This window comes from Rhinolophus sinicus, chromosome 4 (assembly GCF_057876585.1).
Source record: "Rhinolophus sinicus isolate RSI-liver-muscle chromosome 4, RSI-T2T, whole genome shotgun sequence".
In the NCBI taxonomy this organism is placed as follows: domain Eukaryota; kingdom Metazoa; phylum Chordata; class Mammalia; order Chiroptera; family Rhinolophidae; genus Rhinolophus; species Rhinolophus sinicus.
This window is the reverse complement of record NC_142504.1, coordinates 5488310-5512643: the sequence shown is the minus strand read 5'-3', so window position 1 is coordinate 5512643 and position 24334 is coordinate 5488310. Positions and strand designations below refer to the sequence as shown.

General features: G+C 41.9%; 1 protein-coding gene across 2 annotated transcripts in view; it reads right to left on the bottom strand.

Moving 5' to 3' along the window:
• The window catches only part of IMMP2L (inner mitochondrial membrane peptidase subunit 2), a 691614-nt gene extending 669066 nt beyond the window's left edge, over nt 1-22548 (bottom strand). For both annotated transcript variants that reach the window (XM_088797654.1, XM_088797655.1), the window contains exons 1-2: nt 22487-22548; nt 21962-22034 (exon numbers count right to left, since the gene is read on the bottom strand). The gene's annotated coding sequence lies outside the window, so the exon portion shown is untranslated. The remainder of the gene's footprint in view (nt 1-21961; nt 22035-22486) is intronic.
• Between the last annotated feature and the right edge of the window lie 1786 nt (nt 22549-24334).

Below are 24334 nucleotides of genomic sequence, written 5' to 3'. Positions count from 1 at the left end.
GTTTTATTCTGCTTTAAACCTAATCTTGTTTTAAGATGTGAGCGGCTAGGGACTATCATATTTCTGGATATTAGCCAATTAACAAGAATTACAGAATGCTACCACTAGCACCATCTTAGGTATTTTGAGATTTTTTTTTTTTTAAAGCAGAATAAAGGAAAAATACGACTTAGTGTCAGAACTGGACCACAGGAATAATTCATATAATAGTCACTGAGAGAATAAAGTACTGGAATTACAAGAAACAACTTCATGAGAAAAGCTGGGGGAAAATGAATTAGAAGGTAGGTGGTAGGTTTAAAAATGTTCACCATAAAATTATTAAAACTTTTCTGTATGTTTAAAATGTGGGAACTAGAAGAAGGATAAATTACACTTGGTTGGTGCCTCAGACAAGAGGGAAATACGATTATGAGATGAAAAGGTACATATGCCTACGAGACATTGTGAGAACGCTGGCCAGTCCAGGGAACAGGACATGTGTTACAAGAAGTGAGGAATAAGACTGGGCTTAATACTTATTTTTCATTTTGCTTTCTTTTGCTCCTAGCAATATGAAAATCTTCATGACGCCAATAGCTTTGGAAACTGTAAGAAACAAAATCCACAATACATAGGTCTCTCTCAGATCTGGCTCAGGCCACCCTCGCCCTATAAATGATCCTTTAACTCCATACAGACTCCATTTGACTGCATTTACAACTGAGGCCCAATCTCACATTTCAGCTATCAAAATGTCATAAAGTCTGCAAAAATAGTGGACCATGAAAATTAACAGGACAATGAATAGCTTTTTATAGAATGAGAAAAATCCTATTAAATAATAACCATTAGCAAGGAAAAGTTTGGTAAGGTTTAAACTGTAACAACTACAAAACTTGTATTTCAACACTGTACTCGGTATTTTTTTTCCAATTTAATAGAAAAGCATAACTGCTGTTGCTAAGTAAAAGCTAAGGGCAATACTCAATTTAAGCTAACAACATGGCAACTTAAATACATGTGTAAGTGGAACGACCATGAACTTACCCACAACCCAAACAAATCAGTTAGAGGACTTTGTACCATTTCACCGTAAACCTATTTATTCCTGAAGCAATGAGATTTTTAATTGGCCAAAGAACACATTTTCAGTATCAGCATACTTACTGAACAGTGAAAAAGAAAATACCACATTATTTAGCATTTAGGCTATGTGTGAAATTGGCTTTTTAAAAAAAAAAAATTAAGTGAGCCTGTAAACAGACAAAGCATCCTCAAAAAAAAAAAAAAAAAAAATTCTCAAAACCCTTCAAAAATCAAAACTAAGAAATAGGAACAAGATAGGGGGACATAGGAAAATGATGATAACATTGAGAACCTAAACAAAGGAAAGTGAAAAATATTGGACAGTGAGCAGCAGGCAATAATTAAGTAATGGGAAAATTTCCCTGGAAAGGCTGTGTGACACGTGACTCCTGGAGCACAGCCAGCTGAGGAGTCAGCTTGGCTGCTCCCTACCTGTCTCGCTACCTCCTAGTTCGGACAGCTGTCGGACACGGCTTCCGTACGCATTTCTTAATCACCTTCCCCAGCAACCCTGCTTCTGCCTGATTTATAAATTGTAGAAGGGTCTCATTTATGCCTCCACAGCAAGTGAAACAGGCTAGTTCTTCAGAGAACATGATTTCAGAGTCCCGTGAAAATCCTGCCCTGGGCTCTGCTCCTCCTGCCTCACCTGCATTGCTGTCTTTAGCAGTCCACATGCACCTGCAAGTGAATACGACGCATCCACTCAAATTCACATCAAGAGACCAAGAGCAAAAACATGGCTCTTCCTTTGATCAGCTTTGGGAATAGGAAACAGGAAGCTTTCTCAAAATAACCACAGCCACCAGACCCTACAGGGGCAAAGACGGAAAGGCAAACTCACAGAAAGATGGGACTGGGAAACACAGTGTGATCCGCAAACGTATGGCCAGCCCAGGGACTCTTAATTACTCTTCACAGAATGACAAATGTAACAACTAGAAACCCAGGCTCCGTGAGCAGGGAAGACAGTAAGGCTCTGATTAGTCTGTCAAAACAAAACCTGTCCAAACGATGGTCGGAAGTTATGGAAGGCTGCCCACAGTCCGTCTCTGGCAGCTGCCCATCCACAGGGCGCTGCAACAGCAGCAGTGCCAGCTCAGTACTGGATAAAGATGCAGGCCAGACGGGAAGGCTTGCCCAAGTTCAGGTGAAAGCCGATGACTTTGCAATAAGTGGCTATGGCCCTTTTCAGTGCCTTCCAAGGTCCCAGTAAGTGCCAGTGCACGTGGCACACACACTTATTAAAATGGCAACAAAGGTCAGGCTGGCAACATGGAAAAAAAAAAGTACTGGCAGCCAAGAGGTCAGAGTACAAAGAGGGTTCTCCTGGAGACTAAAGCAGATGGAGTTCAGCTCTAGGCACCAGGTCTTGGGCACGGCAGGTGCAGGGAGCCTCACAGCAGGCGGAGCTGACAGGTTACTCAGAGGGCTCCCCACACACAAAGGCCTTCATTTCACTCTGCCCGCTTGCTGGGGGATTAGAAGATTCTGTTTAAGATACCTGTGAAATTTCATCAACATGCAATGCCCTGAAGTTACAATGTATCTGCCAGTCAGAGCATTTAAAATAACTCATGGAAGTCTGAAATTGTGTGAAAAAAAGAATATATATTTTTCAATGCTGTAAACAGGTGTCTGCAATGAAATACAATGGTCCCGGCTACACAATTCCAAAGAAGTCTCAGAAGTTGGGGAAATAAATAAAGCAACTTAAAATGTCCCCGGATACTTATCAATATTATCTTGTGTCTATGTTTAGATACTCAACCAGTACGAGCCAATGGCTGTCAAATCCAGAACAGCATAGCATTATGTGACACTCCATCAGTCTGACACGACTCTACATGAATCGCTATATGAAAAGGTGTGATACTAGTGCAGAAGTTGTCGTATGTATAGGGACAGAACAAAGGGGGCTGCAGTGGTTTTGAAACATTCCTGCACATTCGTTGACAGGCCCCACTTCAAAACGAGGAGACTAATTCCCATCTTCTTAGGGGTGGGCTCCACCTGGTGACGTGTTCCCGGCAAACAGCGTGGCATTTCGTAAGTGATGTTGTGTGATTTCTGAGGCCGGCCGTCAGGAGGGCAGCTTCCTCCTGGCTCTGTCCGGGTCACTACCTGCAGGCAAGCCAGCACCGTCTCCTGAGGACAACCAGCCCTGGCAGAGGCCCAGCTAGAAAGGGACCGGCCCCTCCCCTGTCCCCTCAACAGCCGGCGTGACCTTGGCCAGCCATGTGAGTGAGCCGCCTGCAAGGCACAGCCTCCCTTCTCAGGGACGCCTTCAGAGGACCTGGGTTGGGTTGAAACCGTAAATTCAACATTAAGAGAGACCCTAAACGAGTATAACTGTGAAGCTGAGCTGCTCCCACATTTCCAACCCATGGAAACTGTGAGAGATAAGAAGTGTTTTAAGCCACTGAGTTAGGGGGTAACTTACTTTGCAGAAATAACTAAGAAAATAGTAAAACCAGAAAAGATCCAAAGACAGAAAGAAACGTGGTACATGACAAAAATAGTCCCATTGAGGGGGAGAGGTTTGAATTAACACATGATTTTGAAATAACTAGCTGCAATTTGGAGAGGGAAAAAAATCAAACGTGGGTATTTATATAACTCATTATAGAAAGATAAATTCCACATAATTCAAAGATTAAACATTACAAGTAAAAAATAATAAAATACAAGAAAATAAAGGCAAACAATCTTTCAGGGGTGAAAAGAGGCTTTTCTTAACATTTTACAAAACTCTAATCTATCAGTAAAAGAAAAATACTGATAGATTTGATGACATAAAAATCAAAACATACCATAAATAAGGTTAAAAGATAATCAGCGTGATATTAAAAATTGTTATATTAATCCCAAAGGTTTAATATCACTAAAAGTATACAATTCTTACAAATTATAAGAAAAAAGACAAATGTTCTGAGAGATAATTGAGTAAAATACATGGACGTCATTTTACTGAAAGAAAATATGGAGAGTGTATAAAGATATAAAAAGATACTCAACCACACTGGTAACAAAACAAATACAAATGAAAACAAAATATCACCTTTCAACCTATCAGCTCCTAAGCAGGAAAACAATGTCAGTTGTGTTAGCTCACACATCATTTTCCCCAGCACACAAATGTTTTGATCCCATCTAGAGCAAGTTTTCTCAGACTTGAAGTCTCATTCATTGGCTTCAAGACCTCCACTATCTGAGGGAGCTGAGCACAGATGAAGAAATGCACAATATTTTCCCGTGTTCAAAATAAAACTGGTAAGTCAGCACCTGGATCAGATTTTTAACGTTGATGAAATTAGTCTTTGTGAGAAATGGATGACTTTAATGGGCCCTAACTCAAGTAAGAAAAGTAGGTTTTAAGGCTGCTTAAGACCAACTGTGATAATCAGTGTAAATGCCAGTTGAGATTTAACCATTTTTATTATAATTTATTGTCATTTTTTTATGTTTATTCTGTTTACAAAATTCCACTGGTTTCAAATCGTCTGTTTCTAATGCTATTTTCCCTACAAGCCATAGCACTTGTAGGACATCATACTGCAGAATTAAAGACTTTTTCAGAAATCAAATATGGCATAAATAGAGAAATGCCTATGCTATTCTGAGTAAAATTCAAAGAGGTAGAGAAATATTCAAGAGTAAAAAAAGGAAAAGAAAAAGGCAGATTAAACTTTGTTTTACTTCAAAATGTAAAAAACAGGACAAAACAATCTCAATCGTCTTGATTTATACTACACATTTTTATTACATATTATATACATAAAGCAAAAAAATGGTCTTGCCCGACTTAACACTAAAAATCTAAACAAGACAGAATTAAACAGGCACCAACTGGTGGGTGGAGGAGGGACTAATCCAATTAACTGTGTGTGTGTGTGTGTGTGTGTGTGTGTGTGTGACAGATTTGCTTCTTTTAAATGAGTTCTGAACACAGGCAGTTCATACTGAACCCACATTGCGCACCATTGCAATTCACCCACGATCATTCCTTTTTTTAAACCACTTTATTGTGGTATGACTGACATCCAAAAAGCTGAATATACTTAATGTATACAACTTAATGCATTAGGAGATGAGTATACGTTCATGAAACAATGACCACATTATATTCCTTAAACATATCCATCACCTCCAAAAGTTTCCTCCCACCTTCTTTTAATCCCATTAAATGCTGAACATAGTTCTTAATTATATACCTTCAGCTGGGGTTGGGGGAAGGAGAAATGTAAACACATCAAAAGGACCCGGGGGCCTGTCTGAAGGTCTCCCTACTGGCGAAATATTGGCAATTGATCACCTAAGTAATTAATGTTGGTAATGATTATAAACCACTGAAAATACCTTTGGGTTTGCTTAGTTCCTGAAACTGGGCAGTATTAAAAAACTGGTATTTCTCCTCAAAAGCTGAATCAAGTAGTGCTAATATAATTTAGTGTAGGTCATACTATGAAAGTATTTTTTAAATTGATGTCCAATAAAACACAAACTATTATTTTAAAACAGGTTTCCTTTGGGATCATTCTCAGGTATATGTTAGTAATAAAGGTCCCTTGCAAGTACAAAATTTCTTTTCAATTTATCGATATCCTTCTACATAATTTCCAGAGTATAACTGTTGAGCTGAGTAAATAAAGCTTTCCACTATTCTTTGACTATTGTATCTGCATATCCAACTGTCATGTGAATTTGGGATCCAGTAGTGAAATGAAAAGTTTGTGAATTTGAAATATTTAAAATGCACATTGCTGTATTAATTATCATTAGTCCTAGTATACAATGGTTGGACCCCTGTGTGTTTGTTAGGTACCAGTTTGGTAGGAATCAGCTGATGGTGAAAATTTGATCACAGAAATATCCACGTAGAGGGAAAACATGGGTTTTGAGAAGCATAGTTATTCTCTGATGCAGCTGTTTCTATATTTATCTTGTAATGTTTAAGGGCATTATTTATGTACCAATCTCCAAGTCAATGATTCATAACAGAAAATGCCAAAGTAATCTAACTGAACCATGGAAAAGCCCACTATAAATGCCAGCTACTGCTATGTTTTATGTACTGCAAACTAATATCTCATCTCACTTTAATAATTTCTTAGTAAAAAAAAAAATCACCTCACAAAAAAAATTCATCAAGCTCACATTTAACTAGCAATTGTAGTTATTCACCATAAAGACACAAAAAGGGAAGAGGGTCACTGAAGCCAGGGGTTGCTCCATACCCAACATTCACAAGACCAGTGGGGAGGACTCGACCTGCTGGTGAAGACACTGCTGAGGCAGGATAAACAGAAATGAGATCGTCGCTAACAGAAACCTTCAGCCGTGCCAAGCACAACAGCGTGGGGCCCCTGCATGGTCCTTGACTGGAAGTCAGGGAGACGCCTGAACATACTCCCAGCTCGGTAACTTAGCAAGTTAGGAGACTCTGAAAGCTGCAGGGCTAAACAGACATCATTACTCATAAGATCTGGGGCACGGGGCAGCAGCCACCTAACCTTCCTCTGCTGCAGGAAACCTAACCCGCTCTGTAACCCACAGTGCCGTCCTCCAGCTCCAGACCCCTCTGGCATGTACTGGCCACACCCTCACCTGGCACCCAGTGTTGTTAGCGACCTTTTTATAGCTAAGCCCAGCCCCCAGCTGGATGGGAAGCCCTAAAGGGAAGAGCCATGTCTCACCCTTCTCTGTGTCACCTAAAGGTCTTAGAATTCTGCTCAGCACTTGCAGGTACTAAACGTCTCTATGTTTTACATACTGCAAACACATACCTCATCTCACTTTAATAATTTCTTAAAATGAAATTAGCTGCTTGTTTAATTTTACGTAGGGTTTTATATTGACACCCACTTACAGTGTTGATGGACAGAGTTGGGTTTGGTTGTGTCAGACACTCCATGCCAGTCAGGAGCCTACGTGAGCCACTGCCTGGCCAGAGCAGGCCATTCTGGGAGACACCCCATCATCTGACAGCCCTCATGCATGTGTCACCCCCAAACCATCCACCCAGTGCTACACCTCATCTCCTCTTGCCACGCTCAGTATGAAATTAGGAGTCAGAAAACCTGGATTCAAGTCCTAGCTACTGTGTTTCCCCGAAACGAAGACCCAGCCAGACAATCAGCTCTACTGCGTCTTTCGGAGCAAAAATTAATACAAGACCCGGTCTTATTTTACTATAAAAGACCGGGTCTTAATATAATATAACATAACATAACGTCATATAATATTAATATAATAATATATAATACCGGGTCTTAGGTTAATTTTTGCTCCAAAAGACACAATTTAGCTGATTGTCTGGCTAGGTCTTATTTTTCAGGGAAACACAGTATGCCAGTGACGAGGCAATTAATTCACCTACTTGAGTAGATTATCCCCAAGGTTCTTTGCTCCAGCAATCAATGAGTCTAACTTCAGGCCTCTTCCCTTCATACCGGAAATCCAAGGAACGGCCCCTCCCCTCACTCCTAAAATGGCCAGTCAGTCCTAGGTGTTGTCCCGTCGTCACCATCAGTATTGTATCTGTGCTCCAAGACCTCTGCTGACTTCTGCTGCAAGGTTGACATACTCATGAAATCGTGTCCTCCTCTAATGATAACACTGTTACGCTTCCTGTCTGCTCTGTACTTCACACCTATGCACAATCAGCAAACACAGCGAGTGGCTGGCCGGATTGTACAGGGTAACACACACCCTTGGGAAAACTTCTAATATATCCATTCCCACTTCCAGCATCAAAGCTAAGTACCCCGTCTGCGAATAAGCACCGGTAATAATAAATAACACTAAGTTATGTTCATACTGGTCACCAAATAGGTTGTTTTCAACTTAATCGACAGCTCAGTGGCCCTGAGAATAATTCCCTGGTCTTTTCAACTTTGTAAGAAACGTGTTTTGTCTCATCAACATCAAATGATATTAAGGTGCATGACAGCGGCAGTTACAGTAAATGGCTTAGAAAGAAAATCCAGTAAGAATTTTGATAGATTTTAGGGAATATATGAGCTACATAAAAATATATGAACCATGTAGAAATTTAAAGAAACTTAAATTAGTATCTATCAGTTCTGAATAATAAAGAACCTTTTTTTTTGTTTTTCAGAACCTAATGTAGCTTTGTTCTGCAAAAAGACTAAGCATATTACCCACAGACTTTTCCCTAGCCACGTAATGTGTTATTCAAGTAATTAAAAAGGGTGAAAATTTCCCCTTTCCGTACATGTCTAGGAGAAAGAACCATCATAAAATCACAGGTGAAAAGTCAGTTTTAGAAGTGAATGTATGTAACAAAATCTTCCAGGAAATGTTTAAAACATAATTTCTCCTTGGCCAAAATGATACCCCTATTTTGCTTCATTTAGGGTGTGAACTTCAGTACAAATATTAAAGTCACATAAAAGTTTTTGAATAACACTACAGTGAAGTTTTGTTTCATTTTTTATAAAGATAGACTGATGGGTCACTCACAAAATCAAAGTAGCCCTCGTCCACAAATTATCAAATTTATACACTCTGAAAGAAGCATGAATTGGAAAAAGAAAGAAATGCTATGGAAAACAATTTTATTGTGAAACCAATGAAATAAAAATTTCAGTCTAGTAAAGAACATTCATTATGTATTGTCGAAAATAGTATATCACTTTAGTGACATTAAAATAAACTTTGTTATTCTAATTATCTCAATGAATCACTACATTAACCCTATTTTGTCCCATCTTAAAAGGTATAAACTGACACGCAGAGGGCGTGAGTCCTCTTCCCAAGGTCACACAGGTCCAGGTGACCTGAGCCCATGGCCTGTGCCCTGGAGCCCTCCACTCCACTGCCTGCCGTTATCCTCCACCCCCAGCAAACACAGTGACGAGTTCCACCCCTGCTATTACAGCACATGCAATTCGCACCAGAGTTCTGAACACACTTCATTTCATTCACTACAGAAAAGGTAAATGCTCAAGTCGCATTAATTTCTAGTAAATTTTCAAATGGGCAAGGGGTACAAAAGGAAGAAAAGCACAAGTGTATGCACAACATCAACTACTAGAAACGCAGAAGTAGAGCTGTCTTTGTGCTTAAGCACTGAAAACCCTTGTTATCCCGCTGTCCTCTGGGCCCTCGGAATTGCCTCTTAGAATTTGTAGGTTCGTGGTCGAAACAATAGGAAGCTGAAAGCTGAAAGATATGTGCGTTCCAAAACACTGTGCCCTTTTGCAATTTCCCTTCTACATTTATTATCCAGATCTTTAAACACTCAAAGGAGAGCTAAACCAATTCAACTCTATGTATAACATGTAAAATTGGAAATGCCACAAAATCAACGCGACCTTTAAAGTGTAACATTTTCCACAATCGTTTAGTTAATACTAGAAAAACATTTTACAGTGTTATAAGCATAATATCCATATGTAATATTTTCAGCAAATATAAAAGCAAATACAGAACTAAGTACTTAAAAATCAACTGCATTTTTAAAACAAAAACTGCAACTAATTTTAAACTACCACTTTTTCTGCAGCAGTTACATTTTTAAACATCCATAACCATACTTGTATGCTCCACTTTTCAAAATCAAAACTGATGTAACCACTGTCACCCTACCCCAGTCTCCTCCTACAATTGGTAGGACCTACTAGTGTGACTAATTCTCCCCCAATTTACCCACACTCCTTTGCTTTAAAACAGAAATATGCATCCGGCAAAGGACCAAGATGAGCCTTCTGTGAGCCAACAAGAGCATCCTTGCTCAGTCCCAAGGGACCCGTCTCCACAGCGTGCTTTCCAACCAACAGACTCCTCGGTCAGCTATTATAAGCAAAGATAATAACAAGGTGGTCGATATTACCATAAAATTAAATTTTGTATGAGAGCAAACATAGTCTTTTATCTTCAGATCCAATCGTGTATTTGTTAAAAGATACGTAAATCAATGCTAATAAGATGGCAAACCTCCCCCAAGACAGAATCATGCTTCAGATCAATCACCACGCTTACATTTTTTTTTTTTATTGCATAATCAAGGAGCAATCCTTGAGACTCTATCTTTCCCTTTGGATTTTTCTGGCAAAGCATTTCAATAGAAGCCAATCAGAAAAGTTTTCTCACACTTTTTCTTCTCTGCACCTCTCCTAGAAATGTATCTTTCTAAAATGTAGACCATGACCCCACTCCATTCAAAAATCCTGAATGACCAGAGAGTCCAAATTCTGTGGCCCAACATTCAGACGTCAAGAATCCGGCCTGATTCTCTTCCAGGGTCACCGCGTTCTGTGCCAGGCCCACAGCCGGCACCTTCACGCGTGCTGCTCCTAAGGCCTAGAATTTCTCTCCACGCCAGCCCATCCTGGAAACACATGACCTAATCCTAGCTCAGAACCTCACCTCGTGTTCTGTGACGTCACGGCCATGTGTCCCCCACCCCCAAAGCTTTGTTTGTACCTCATTTTGGATGCTTACATTATATTCTGAATTACAGCCATTTATTTGAATATTCATTTCCCCTGTTTTTACCACAGGGTTCTTCTGGGGGGTGGCGGGAGGGGTTATTCACTATTTTTTATTGTGATATAAAGTTTACCATCTTAACCATTTGTAAGTATACTGTTCAGCAGTGGTAAGTATATTCACAGTTATGCAACCAATCTCTAGAACCCTTTGTCTTGCAAAAGTGAAACTTCATACCCATTAAACAACATCCCTCCCCATTCCCTCCCCCTGGCCCCAATATTTTACTTTCTGTCTCTGTGAATTTGAATACATTAGGTACCTCATATGAATGGAATCATACAGTGTTTGTCGGCTTGTGTCTGGTTTATATTTTGTTCAGCATAACGTCCCCCAGGTTCATCTATCATATAGCACATGTCAGAATTCCCTTCCTTTTTAAGGCTGAGTAATAGCCCATTGGAGCTAGTACAGGAGTTCATCACACTTCGTTTATCCATTCATCTGTCTCGGACACTCGGGTTGCTCCCAGCTTTTGGCTGTTGTGAATAATGCTGCTTTGAACACAGGTCTTAGAGGCTGCTTTCAACCTTTGGGGGTAGATACCCGGAAGTGGAATTACTGGTTCATATGGTAATTCTATTCAATGTTTTGAGGAGCTGCTGAACGATTTTCCACCGAGGCTGCACCACTTCACGTTCTCACCAAGAGTGCCCGAGGGTTCCAAGGCATCCTTGACAACACTTGTTACTGTCTATGTTTTTAATAAAGCCACCCTGATGCGTGTGAGGTAGCGGTGGCTCATGTGGTTTGGATTTGCATTTCCCTAATGACCAGGCTTGAGCATCTTTTCAAGTGCTTATCGGCCATTTGAGTGTCTTCTTTGGGGAAACATCCATTCAGGTCCTTTGCTCATTTTTTAATTGCATTGTTTGTTTTTTGCTGTTGAGTGGTAGTTTTTATATACTCTGGATATTAACCCCTTATATGATATATGAACCACAGCGTGCTTTTTTAAATACATTTTTCTATTTCCTAATTTTTCAGAGTTGGCTATCTGTAACAGAGAAATACACTTTGAGTTGAATATGTTTCTTCCTTTTCAATTTTTTTGTACAATGAAAAATTCAAAATATCTAAAAAGGGGTATACAATGTAAAATAAGACTCCCTCCCATCTCTGTTCTCCAGCCACCAAGTTCCAATCCTCAGAAGCATTTTCCATTTTTCCCCTATAATTCCCTACAGAGATGGTCTGTGCCTATATAAGACAATATGGATCATAATTTACTCTCCTTCATAATAGTAACCTAATACCCACTGTTCAGGACTTACCTTTTGACTGAAGAATTATTCCATTTCGGTATATATAAACTGCCTCATTCTTTTAAACAACTGCTAAATATTCCACTATATGTACCATAATTTATTTATCCAGGCCCCCAAGAATGAGCATTTAAGTTGTTTCCAATTGCTGCCAAGAATATCCTTAAATATATACTATTTCACACAAGTACAAGATCTGCCAGCTAACTTCTGTAGAGGAATCAAATGATATGTGTATTTTAAGTTTTGAGAACTAGTTTCAAATTGGTCCCAAGGAAAACTGCAAAGCTTAACATTCCCATTAGCAGTGATGATTCTTCCTATTTCCCTATACGCTCAAAAGCACTGTTTTCAAAATTTGTTTCTTTGCCAATATGATCGGTTAAAAACAGGGTATCTCACTGAAGGTTTATTTTGAATCCCTCTTATTATGAACTGTCTATTCATGGCCTTCATATCTTTGTCTGTTTTTCTACTTGATGGTTCATCTTCATCCATTCAGTTGTTGGTATCTTTTACATATTTATGAAAATAGCCCTTTTCCTACGATATGAACTGCAAATTTTTTTCCTAGTTTGTCTTTGCTTTTTGATATAGGTTTGGTTTTTTGTTTTTTAGTCTTATTCTGTTTTTGCCAGTGCATAATTTTCACATAGTCAAGCTGTATCACTCTTTTCTTTAGTGGTTTTTTTGAACATCTCTTACTAGTCCCAAAATAATCGTAGTGAAAATCCTCACTACCTGGCAAGTAAATTATAGTTTCCCAACTGGTCTACTTCTCATCATCCCCTCAACTTTACAACTGATCCCATACACTTGTCAGATTAATCTTTTTAAAACACGTTTGCCCATGAGTACCTAGTGAAAACTCCTTCAATTATCCCCTCCCTGCTATTTATAGATACTAAGTCTAATATTTAGGTCATTCACAATGTAACCTCAATTTATATGTCCCACAGTCCCTTACGGTAGCCAAATAGTGCATCATTGGTCCTAAACTCAGGAACAAAGGTATTTCCACTGTCTCTGTTAAAACTACATCTGGTAGTTTGAAGGTCCTTCCCTTCCTTCAGAGTCAGTTCAAGTTGATCTGTCTGCTCTTTCCCAACCACTCGAGATCACATTGATTCAACAGCTATTTAGTAAGTGTCTACCACATTATTCAAAGGTAAACAAATAAGGATATCCAATGAATTTTGGGCTATCGGGGGGTCACAGCAGGGAAAGTCAACCTAGAAGGCACAGTAGCCTCTCAACCTTTGAGCAGGTTTAGAGATTGAGAAATTGAGAAGATATGACCCAGATTTAAAAGAGAGAGAGAGAGAGAGAGAGAGAGAGAGAGAGAGAGAGAGAGAGAGAGAGAGAGAAAGACAAGGTAAATAAGAATTCATTGTCTATGAGTTATTCTGACTGGATTACAGAGTGCTAAGACTGGAGTAAAAAAAGAGAGAAAGAAAAATGCTGGAGAGGGACAGGTGAAAAAGGGTCTTTTAGGCAATTTAAGCAAGTTTTTTACCTTAAAGTGGTTGTGGTTTACAACTGTCCTTCGGTTAAGGTAAAAAATTTGCTTACAGTGAGCTAGTCAAACAGGAATTTTGAAAAGATCACTGACAATGGGGTATGAACACACAATGTAATAATACAGAGATGATGCGTTACAGAAATGTACACTTGAAACCTATGTAATTTTACTAACCAATGTCACCCCAATAAATTTAATAAAAATTGAAAAAATAAAAAAAGATCACTGACTAGAAGCTAGACCAGCACTTAAGTGTCCAGACTTGAAACTGATTCAAATGTCAAATGCACTTTTACTTATCCAACAAATCAATTTTAAACAGTTGTGGGACAGAATGCTGCAGAAAGATAGAACAAGGTAATGTGCGGCTTGGCCTAAGGGCTTAAAACAATTACTGTCGCTAGTCAGAGTTAAAGATGAGGCTGCTGACGATGAAAGATCAGAGCTGACTCTCCCCACTTTGTTTCCATTAACATAAAATCCAAGATGGAGAAGCATGACCTACAAATCTGTGCCACTCACTCAACAACTTCACTCTCCATCGCATGCAAAACAGTCAGACCTCTTTTTTATCAACCTTTCAAAACCTGGGATTAAATGTGCAGGAAGATTTCATGAAATGTAAGGATCACTGAATTTCCCCACATTTAGCCTGTGTAGTGAGAACCCAGTTGCAAAAAAAAAAAAAAGAATATTATCTATCTCGTCACCCAGTTCAGTTCTCTAAACTGACATTCTATGTGGTTGCTACAAAGAGAAGTTGCTCCAAATAATCACATTCAAAAAGTTGTCCTACTACATGCTTCTCTAGAATGCTTGTTAAATTTTCTTCTCCCCATTCTCAACATCCTAAGTCAGACAACACTGTGTACTATTTCCTGTTCAGCGGTGACAGCTCCTCTTGAACTCCCGTGTCTACCTTAGGGGCTGGTGGTTGGACTGTCATTCGTACATCTTTTGCCATAGGATATTTCATCTCTCTGTCTTTAGCAGTAAGATCATTTTTTTTTTTTTAAGGAGGGCACAGTTTACACTGGCCCATGTGGAGATCAAACCGGCAACCTTGGTGCTACCAGCACCACACTCAAACCCGCCACCCCCTATCCATTTTTTTAAGGTAATAGAAGGAAGTAACTACAAAAAGTTGAGATTGCAATATAATACAGACGTCAACTATACAACAGAAAATGACTATTACACTTGTATTTGGAACTAAGCACTGTTGAGCATTCTCAAACTCAGAAGTGTTAAGTTTTCTTTAATTTTTATTCATTAGTATGTCACCAACCATTCCTCTTAAGTATTTTAAACTAGAGGGACATTTTGGTTGAAACTGGAGTTACATTTAATACATCACCTGCCGCAGGATTTCAACAAGATTATTTTTATTCTCTTCCCCCAGAATCTTTCCACCTACCTCTACCTGCCCTCGTGACTTCCACCACACAGACTGATCGTAAGGGCTTTAGAATCCAGCCTTTTCTTACCACAAACAGGAAATAAAGTGTGTCCAATTCTATGAATTGGGCAATATCACTCATGCCTTTGGAAGGAGGACTAACATCCCAAGCTGACAACTAGGTAATAAATATGATTTGAAGCCAAGCACAGAAGCAGAATATCCCAACGTGTATACCTTTCATAAGAAGACACGAGGAGGCTTAATCAATGAGACATATCCTGATAAAAAACAGACGTGGCTGAATAGTCTTGTCAGCAGTACAGCAGGGCCTCGAACAACATTTCATTCAACGGTGTTTCTTTATTGCAGTGATGAGATGTCACAGGACCTGAACTTGTTTCTATCAATTAGCCTTTGGTAAAACTGGCTTGGTTATACATCTCTTCGATGCAATTCCAAGAATCTACCAGTGATGATGAAGACTTACTGTATTGCCTTTTTAACCCCAAATTATAATTTCCCTTTATTACTTATCTACCAACCAAAACAAGAATTAAAAAATTGAAGACAGCAACCATGTACGGCTCATTAAACAAACAATTCCTTACATTTCTTCATAATGAGTTAAATTTATAGAGGAATCTTACAAACAGCTCACACAGTCCTCAAAAATAACCTATAAAATATGTATTATCTCTAGTTTCCCAAAAGGAAAATAAAGTTCAGAGATAAAGGTTCATGTTCACGTAGCTGATAGTAGAGCAAGCACTTGAATAAAAATCTTCACGAGTCCATTCCATGTTCTTGTCACTACACATTACCCCTTTAATGTCTAGAAGTTTACATTTAATGCTTATGCTTTAAAGTTTTAAAATAAAGGTTTTAATGATATTCAGAGGAATAACGCCATGCAGTCGCATACACCCAACATGCCTCAAACTATTAATCTTCTAACTTAGCATAACCCACGTCTGCGTTCAGACTACAGCTCTCCTCTTACACACGAGAAACAGTGAGACTCATTGAAAATACCATTAGTTTATGAAGTGCCTCAGACTACCTTTACATAACAACAATACTAAATAGTTATTATTTAACAAAACTAAATAATACTTATTTAGTATTTGAATCTGACACTAATAAAACTCTTACTAAACAAATAAACTCTTGGAAAAATATCAAAATGATTTGTAAATAATCTGCTATACTAGGCAAACTAAAAATTAAGGAGAAACATGTTACATACTGTATGATTCCAACTGTAACATTCTGAAGAAGGCAACAGCATGCAGGCCGTGAAAAGATGAGTGGTTGCCAGGGGTTAGGGCAGCGGGAGAGATGAACAGACAGAACACAGAGGATTTTTAGGGCAGTGAAACTTCTCTGTACGATGCTATAATGATTGATACATGTATCAAAACCCATGAAAGTACAACACCAAGAGTGAACCCTAATGTAAACTATAAGCTTTGGGCGATGAGGACGTGTCAATACAGGTTCATCAGTTGTAATAAATGCACCATCTGGTGAGTGATGCTGACAGTGGGGGAGGCAGTGCGTGTGGGGGGGGTGGGGGGGGAATCTCTGTACCTGACACTTAATGTTGCTGTGACCTTAAAACTGCTTTAAAAACTAGTCTATTAAAAAAATTACGGTAAAATATCTGTGGCGACTCTAATTACTTTCCCCACAATTGTGGCTTTATAGGTCCACTCTTGTCTCTTTGGTATCTGGGCCATCGCCCCCAAGCTTCAGGGGATTCTACACACTCACCACTCGTCGCAATGCCAGCTCATCCTCTAACATCGGCAGACTAAGTCTGAAGACAGGGAGAAAATGAGGCACAGACAACAGAGAAGGCAGAGTGTGTGGCTAAGGAGCTAAAGAATTCCTAGAGAGAGAAATCTGCAGGAAAACTTGCAAGAAACTGCAGAAAGGAGAAAAGAATCCTGAGGTGCTCTGAATTTATTGGTCCACATAATGCAAAAATCATACGAAATGAAGTTATCCTAAAATACAAAACATGATATCACAAACATTTCCCTCCTGTAAAAACTGTCTTTGCTGTACACAGTCCCAAAACTAGAACTGGATAATGTGTTTACAACATGTCCTCTGGCTGTAAGCAAGGTGATTTTTGAAATGTGGACCATAAATCCTGCAAACATTTTCAACAGAAAGATAGAAAAAAGTCTGTATGTCAAAGTGCCATCACGAAGACCGAGCTCTCTGCATGAACTTTTGGCTAAAATGGCAAGGATTACATTTTTGTGATTTAGTACATAAAAGACAGATGTATACTTTTAACTTCTGGGTATTCTGAACCTAAGAAGTTCAAAACATGCTCTGAGTTACCCAAGTGAGCCGTTCACTGCGGTTTTGGAAACAGTCACACAGGAACTGCTGTGGGGCGTGGGCGCACGCCTCGGTCATCGGTAAGAAGAGGCTAAGCTTCCCTGGCACATCCAAGTATCTGATCACTTAGGAGAGGCCGAGGGCTCTCCTGGCAAATCCGAGAGCCTGAGCCAGGCGTGCCCACCCGTGCCTGTAACTGCTCTCCACATGGAAGGACTCGGAAACCGCGACCTCCTGCCTCCACACCTCTTGACTCTCCAGGACCCGACAGCCAGCTGCCTTCCAGACGCCTCCATCCCACCAATGATACCCTCTGCATACATGTCAATCACAGGTCCAAACCTGAAGTCCTGTCTTCCCCTCAGACCTGCTTTCTCTTCTCTTTCCCCTCTCACCCGCCACAAACCTGGGAGTCCTTCTAGCATCCTTGCCCTCCCGCTATTTTTACAAACAGTCGCAAAGACCAGCCAATTTTCCATCCTCAATATTTTTCCTAAAGCTCTTCACTTCTGAGTATCCCCACTACTTCCCCCCCCACCCCCGCCCCGGTCTAAGCTCTCAGCCTGTTGTTCCCCACACTAATGACTGTCCCTCCAATCTTGCCACCCCCAGCCCCACCACTCCAGCACCAGTCTACCCAGCACACTGCTTTCAGTGACCTGTCATGTCACACACAACTCTTCTCCAGGGGCTCGCTACTGTGCTTGGGACAGAAGGTACGCCCTGAATTAGCCATCCAGTTTCATCTCCTTTCGCTCCTGACTCTGCCCTTCCCACTCTAATTTCACTGACCTACATACCTAGCGTTCCCAGAACACATTATGCTCTCATAATGCCACACAAGCACTCGTGCTGTTAGCGCTACCTGGAAATGCTTTCTGCTGCCTGCCAACCTGCCCAGTCCTCCTCGGCTTTCAAGACTCCGCTCAAACACAACCACTTGTAAAGCCCTGCCCTGGCGTTTCCTTCAGGGGTCAAGAGTTCCTGCTAGCCTTCCTTGGCACTTGGATCTTCACTATGGCGACCAGCACACTATACCTGAACTCTTGGTCAAGATGTCTACTGTGCTACCAGCCTCTACGCTACTTGCCTGAGAACAGCGACTTTTCATCTCTGTATTGCCTCAGCACTAGTTCAGCATGTAGTATAAATAAATAAACTAGAGGCAAATGAAAGGGCAAGAAGATAGCCACTGGAGTTTGAATATGCAAAAAACCCAGATCTTAAAGAAGTACAGATACCTATTACTGAGTCCCACCCATAAAAAAATAGAAACACATGGTTATTCAGGTAGGATCAAGGTGACAAAGAAAGTTATCATTGGACTAAGCAGGCAACGGGGAGGTCAGAGTTCCCAGTGGAGCAGCTGACAAAGATCAACGGGAAGGCCAGAGATAAAGGTGGTTCCTTCTACGAGTCAAGTTCATCAGCCTATGTCCATGCACTCAGCCAAAGAGCACACCTCCCTCCCTGAGGTCACCACTCATTCCCCTTGTCACAGGCCACACTCCTCTCCCGGGCCCCATTACCACATGCCAGATCCCACAGGGAATGGCCCTTGGTCAGAGCTACCTGTCCTGGCCAGTGGGTTAGTCTGGGATATAAGAGAGAGGGCGAGTGTTTATTCTTGAGGCAAGGACCTAGAGGAAAGAAAATGAAACTACTATTTACTGAGGATCTATTTTGTACCAAATAGTGTGCTACCTTACAGACACTCACTAAATCTCACAGTAATCCTAAGGCATGAGCCCACTTGACAGGGGATAAATCAATGCCCAAGGTCACACACTAAGCAATGACAGAGCCTGCCCCAGAACCCAGAAATGACAGCCTCCAGAGTCTTTCCATAGCCCTGACCACCTCAACATGGAGGGGGACGCGGTCGAGACCTTCCAGGTTGGAACTCAGAATACACTGTCCACCAAAACACTACTAGGTGGGTGAGGGTCTGCAGCACCACTGATAGATAACGGGCATGCAGTGCTTTGAGGTCTTAACCTGGAAATCTAAATGCTGTTTGTGATTTTACTCCTAGAATTACCCTGTTCAACATTACAAACAAAAATGGACTCGAAAATGATTTTTTGGAATACAAAGCGTTCTTAAATGAGGCCTTTAAGAATATTTTTCTTCCACCAAGAAAAAAAAAAAAAGACCACCACCAAGGATAGAAACGATTTTGCCTTTTTTGCCTTGTTAACTTGTAAGAACAATGACACTAGAAGACACCTGTGGGAAATGTGCTTATCTGACCAGGTGCTAATTTATAGTATGCTGCCATTTGAATAAAACATCATACTAAACCCCAGGGACCAGGGCTTATGATAGAAGTGCCACCAGCTATAGCAGTACAGCTGATATACCCACAGTCTCCTGACAAAATGTACTCCTTTGCAAAGTGAAACCAGATGTCTAGTGTGAAATCAGATGTCTGTGGACTTGTCTTTCTTGGCAGACGTCTAGCACATTAGATACATTAAATACACAGCTGAGCTGTATTATTATACCCACAACTTGACAAAATCATGACAGGTCGGACATGAAGCCTCAGCATTTTTATTGTAATTCTCATAAGCCACAGACATTTCTGAAATAGAAACCCTAACTTGAAGCAGTGTGTCTTTCTCACTTTGGGAACAGTGTCAGAGCTTTTTAAACACACTATGGAAACCCTGGCCTTTCATTTTTCAGGCTGGCACTTTTTAGGCAGGGGTGTGGAATGACCTGACAGGGGCAATTTGAGCCACATCAGGGGTCAGTCCTTGTCCCAGAAAGCCTAGGACCAGATGCAACAGGTGGTCTTTGTGAAAATGCAAATACCCAGGAGGCTTAGCACCTGTAGGAAGAAAGTTAAGTACTAGACTGCTTTCCACAAGATTATAAGAAAGATCGTAAGTGCTGGGTGACCAGATAGAGAAACAGGGAGGGACATTAACAGTATCTGTAAGCAAGTCACTGCGTTGTACACACTCTTTTTAATATTCTATCATTCTGCTTTGACAGATGAGACAGTACAGAATAGAGTTTTAACTGGCCTGAAGTGGCAGAGCTAACAAAACAAGAGCCAAGAATCAAGCACACATCTAAAAGACTACAAGGCATGCTACTTCTACTTGAGAATTTGTGGTACAACAAGGAATGGTGGTAAACAGCCAAGAATATGGAGGTAAACGGCAGATATTCATAATTTTGCTAAATGGTAATATATAATCATGAAAAAAATTATGAATCAAAAAGTTGAAGAAATAAACACAAATTGTTGACAGTGGTCCTCTGAGAGAGACTTCATCGGTAACTGTCTTTCATATCCATGTCATTTTAAATCACTTTTTTTGACCTTATAAAACCTTTGTAACCAAAAATAAAAGGACACCTTTTTCACTTCAATAAAAAATGAGGTAAGATGTACAGAAACCCATGCAAGTGAACTTTAGCATTGATTTTCCTAAGTGCATCATCCATGACACTCTCCCTCAGAGAGCTTTCTAATCTTAGGCCATTTGTATGGAACAATTTAAAAAAATTATCCTCATCTAATTATTACACTGGTACATTTATTACCCTGGAAACTGATGATACTGTTCATTACAGGGCACCAATCACCAGGGTCAGTCAGCCTTGAAAGTTGATTGCAGAAAGTACCAGAAAGGCAGAAAAATACCACTGTTCTCCCACAACACTGTACTGACCTCCACACCACTAAGATCAGGAGTATCGGGAAGGTTTTGTAAATAAACACTTAACGGTTCAGAAAAACCACAGAACACTGGTGAGAGGCCGGACCCAAAACAGCCATGTCCAACACAGCCTCATCCTTCTATCCTCCTACTTGTATTAACAGACAACTAACTATGGAATCTGTGAATAAACCCATCAACGATGAACAATTATTGTCTGGGTTTTCGTCAAGTATATGGTCACCTGCCACTTGAGCAGAAACAAACAAGACAGGGTCAGGGCGGAGCCAGTCAATGTTAAGATGCCAGAGAGGGCAATTCTAATTTGCCAGCGTAAGTATCCCAGAATGCAGTATTCCACATTCTTGCTTGTGGTATTTTAACCAGTTCAAAAGGTTCCTTTATATGTGACATAGAGAATGCATGAGGCATTCCCAACCTTCTGGGAGGAGCTGGATTTCACTTCACTAATATGGGGGAGGGGGGCCGGGAATAGTGTATTGGAGAGTGATGGGAAATTCCCAAAGAACCAATGAGAGACCACACTGCAAATCACAGCACACCTCCAAGGACCTCGATGTTCTGTTGGGCAACTTTTCAGAAGTCAATAGAATGCAGGTGAGCGGGTATCAAAGTGAAAGTGAAGAGTTAAAGGCCCTGCCTGGTCATTTCTCCCTCCCAAAATACCTATCAATTTGAGAGCAGATCCCACGTGAACGTCAACACTTGTGACATGGCTATTATCACGCCCTGGAATCCGCAAGGATTATTATAGGAGACCCCTTTTAAAATGTAAAGATCCCCAGGAAAGCGTCCCTGATCATCGCCACGGAGGACCGTGGTTCTTTAATGCTCCAGCCCCGGGATTAGTCACAGCGAAGCCCTATGAACCTGAAACCGACAACTACAAGACCAACGCTCCAGAGAGGCGGCTGGTAAGGACAGTTTTCGGTTAGGTCAAGTGGCCCTTTGTGGCCGGCTGTCAAACTCCTCCTGGGCTTGGAGAACGTGACCCTTGAAGGTGGCGCTCAGATTCCGGATGCACACGTGTCACCTGGCCGCGAGGTCCCCCAGGGGCCGTGGCGGGTCCAGCCCGTCTCTCCCGCGCTCTCTCGGGACAGTCCTAGCTCCTGCCACCCCGTCATTCCTTACTCACCCTTTCTCCCGCTCTTCCTCGGTGAGAAGGGGTAAGTGGATAGTTTGTGCCCTCGCCCACTGTGGCCAAATCCCTAAAAGTAAAAATGACAGACAGACACGTGCTTTAAAATGCTGACGTCCGAGCCTTGGCACTCCCACCACCTGCCCAACACTTCCAGGCGCAGGCAGCGCGTCCCCACAGCGCTCCCTCTCGGCCAGGACTCGGGACCGGAGTGGTTCCCTCTGCGGGGGCGGGAGCAGGGGGCCGGGGGGGCTCTCGCCCCGCAGGGAGGCGCAGGTCCGACCCGAGTCCGCGGGCGGCGGCGGCAGCAGGGCCGGCCGCCGCGCGGGGCCTCGGAGACACGCGCGCCCCGCAGGACTCGCGGCCGCGCAGCCTTCCGCCTCCCAGCAACGCCCGCCCCGCCGGGGGCCAACTCCCCAGGAAGGTCCCAAGGCCTGGGGCCCAAGTGTCAGCGACGCCGCGCCCACCCACCCGCGCCAGCTCCGCGCCCCCCACCCGCCGCCGGGCGCGCGCCCTCCGCACCCGCTGCGCCGCTCAGCCCCCGGGGACGCCCCGCGCGGCCCCGCCCCCGCCGGCGGCAAGCCCCACCCCCGCCCCCCAGCGCGCGGGAGCCGCGCGAAGCTCCGCCCCTGCCCGGGGTGGGGACAAAACCCGGCCGGGATTTACGACACATCACGACGGATCCAAAATAACACCCGTTCTGCTAACAGTGATTGAGCGCTTGCTCTCACGTCTGCACCGCTGAGCGGGAGCGAAGGGCTGAAAGCCTGTGACACCGGGTCTCCCGCCGCCCTCCGCTTGGTTTACAGGCCCGTGGCTGTGCGCGCTCCGCGGCCGCGAGTGGCAGCCGCCCGGCCACGCCGCCTCTCCGGGCTCCTAATAGCGCAGCGTTTTAAAGTGCACGAAGGGAGACAGTTCAGTTCTGCGGCCGCAAATAATCCAGGACAGGCGCTTTCCTTTGGAGAAACTGGAATTTCACACCCAAGCCTTGGCCTTCAAACGGCGCAAACTCTGAGCTGGGTCATTACAACCCACGAAGAAAGGGGACCTGGAACTACCGAACCGACACGAAATACTTTTTTCTCTTTTTTTTTTTTTTACCGCTCCCCAAGTTACATGTTTTCTTATGTCTGTCTTTATTGTCCCGGATACTGACAAACCACAGTGCATTTTCAAATCATTTAATACACATGTCAATACCAGACACCCTGGTACTTTTGGTTCAAAATTACCAAAATTCTAAAGGTTTAAGCACCTACTCAGAGACTTAAAGGACCCGATAGATAAAACTCCCAGAGTCTCCCGAGGAGAATAAAGTTGGCTGCAATGAAGGGGCTATGTGCCAGTTTCGTAGTGTTTTTTTTATTTGTCAGTGAAATGAAGACTGTAGGGTAAGCCCTTTGCTGCCAGTGCTTACGGATTTCATTCCAAGAGCACTTCGCTGGCAGGACAACCTGCGTGGAAGAGCAGTGAGGACCTATTAACATTTGTAAATCGGAGGGGGCCCTATTGGCACTGTGAGCCCACATTGCAGAGGGAGTTTCTGCTCACTGGTAGCTGACTGGATTGCAAGAGGAAAAGCAACAAAGACAGGCATGCGTGAATTGTATTACAATGGAAAGAATATAAACACACAAAAAGAGTTACTAGGTCTGACCTGACTTTGTCACTAAAGTGCATCCAATGTTTTTAAAAAGAAGCTGAGGTCATCTGAAAGGGCTGCATACTCGATCATACCAATTATATGACATCCTGGAAGAAGCAAAACAGTGGAGACAGTAGAAAGATCTACGGTTGCCAAGGGGCTAGTGGGGAGGAAAGGAAGTAGAGACGCTGGGTGATAACCATCTGTCAATGCAGGGTCATCAGTTGTAACAAATATGCCACTTCGGTGCTGAGACGTGATAGCTGGGGAGGCCCTCCAAGTGTGGGGTCAGGGGCTACATGAGAACTCTACTTTCTGCTCAATTTTTCTGTAAACCTAAAACTGCTCTAAAAGTAGTCTATTTAAAAAAAAGAAGTAGCTGTGGTAAAGTCTCAGAACATCTCATTTTCTTCAAATCCATCAATTAAATTCTAAACTTGAATATTTGGCTTTATGTGTGGAGTTGAAATATGAGTTGTCTCCTTAGATTAGTATTGCCCTCCATGTGGCTTTAATGTCATCAGGGAGAAAACGAACCATATACTCCTAAGGTACAAAATTAAATTGTGGTTGGACATCATGTCATACAGATTCTATGAATATATTTGCATTCAGATTTATTCCTGTCTATGCATACTTACAAACAATATGCAAATAGTGCAGGATGTCACAGAGGTTTTCAAACTACTTGTACTTGGTCTCAAGATCTCTTTACAGTCTTAAAA